A 1620-nucleotide genomic window follows, 5' to 3' on the forward strand; every position below is an offset into this window, starting at 1 on the left:
ACTGGCTTGGGTTTTTTTGTGTTTGGTTTGGTTTGGTTTAGCTTTTCGTTGGTTCTTTGTGAACCAATCATGATTTCCCATCATGGACCCCAATCCCACTCCTTTCTCTCCCCCGGACTCCCACTCCACCCTTGCATCCTCCCTTTAAGAGAGAAAAGGAATCCTGTTGTGGAAGCTGTAGTGTTTGACAGTGTATCCCACAGACTAAACATCTGTCCACATTTCTTTGTAATGAGTTCTTGCCCTGATTCCAGGCCTCTGGTTTCTGCTACTCTACCAATACTGGATCCTCACGGGGACTCCTCTTGGATACCCAGTTGTTGCCCTGTGTCATGGAGATCCTGCAGCTTTGGTTCTGTAGGACCACCAGCTAGTCCATGGGGTAGATGTTGGGGCAGCCCAGTTGAAAGCCCTGGATCTGGGCCTGAGAGCTGTCAGAGCTGTCAGGTCCCCAGCTCTCCTGCTTTCACTCCCTCAAGACCAGCTCACCAGCAAGGCCAGTGTCAGAGCCAGCTCTACCCTGCTGTCCAGGTGAGGTGCAGGGCGTGTTGTAGCCAGTGAGGGACATTGCCTGCTCTCATGACCCCAGGGCCAGCTTTCCTACCTGCTATAGATGGTGAAGGATGAGGGAGGAGAAGAGGTTGTCTCTCTCTTTCATCATAGGCACCTCCCAGCAGACAAGGGCAAAGCTGGCTCTTGGCTCTCATGCCCTCAGGGCCTGCTCATCATCTGCAACCCTCATCCAGGGAAAGCTCTACTGCTGCCCAGGCAAGGGGCAGACCATCTCAGGCTACATCCTTGTCTGGGCCCAATGGCACCAGTCTGGTGGTTGTCTAGGGCTCCCTTCTTTTCCCACTCACTGACTGGCCCAAGAGGGTTGTCACTCCTGCCTAGGACCAGCAGTGCCAGGCAGGGTTCTTCTAGTCTCTGGCTTGCTCCCTGGTGTGCCTGGGCCTGTGTGGCACTGGTCTGGTGGCTGTCTCAGGCTCATTTTTTTTTTTTTTTTAATTCAGGGAATGTTAGGCTACTGATTCTTCAGAAGTTCCTAGGTCAGAACACTGGGTGTAGACATGGCGTCTCTCCCCTCTGCCATCTACTGACACATGCATGTGCTGCAACAGTCATACGTGCAACACCTCTATGGACAGGTTCGCTTGGTGGTTTTGATGCTTTTTAGACCGGTGGGGAAATCTTGGGATGTCTGTCCTCAAGACATGAAGGTTGGCATCTGGAGACTGCTCTCCTCTTTCTCCCTCTCGTTGGTTATCCGGTTGATCTTTCTAGGCTCCCCTTGTGGGACTCGGAGGGGATCACTGCATGGTTTGAGAAGCTTTAAGACATTCTAACTGAACTGCTTACACGGAGGAAACGCTAGTTTGGACTGCAGGTTTTCTTCCATGCTCACTTGACCGCATTGCTTTTGGAACTGTGGTGAAGCACTATGTCATGGCCTTGAGAGCTCAAGGCAAAGGACATCCGTGTCACATCATGCTGACACAGAGAAGAGGGGGCTGGGTCACAATGGCCCCTCTCTGAATTGTTCCTGAAAGTGTCTTCATAGTTTCTATGTTTCCCCCCTAAGGATTCAACAAGGGTTTTATTTTACAAAAGTGTGTCTCT

General features: G+C 51.5%; 1 non-coding gene across 1 annotated transcript; it reads right to left on the reverse strand.

The window, feature by feature from the left end:
- Positions 1 to 1015: 1015 nt before the first annotated feature.
- LOC115029792 lies at positions 1016 to 1149 on the reverse strand. Its single transcript, XR_003835356.1, has one exon. It is a non-coding gene; the product is annotated as a small nucleolar RNA SNORA17 (small nucleolar RNA).
- Between the last annotated feature and the right edge of the window lie 471 nt (positions 1150 to 1620).

Source organism: Mus caroli, chromosome 17, assembly GCF_900094665.2.
Source record: "Mus caroli chromosome 17, CAROLI_EIJ_v1.1, whole genome shotgun sequence".
NCBI classification, from domain to species: Eukaryota; Metazoa; Chordata; class Mammalia; order Rodentia; family Muridae; genus Mus; species Mus caroli.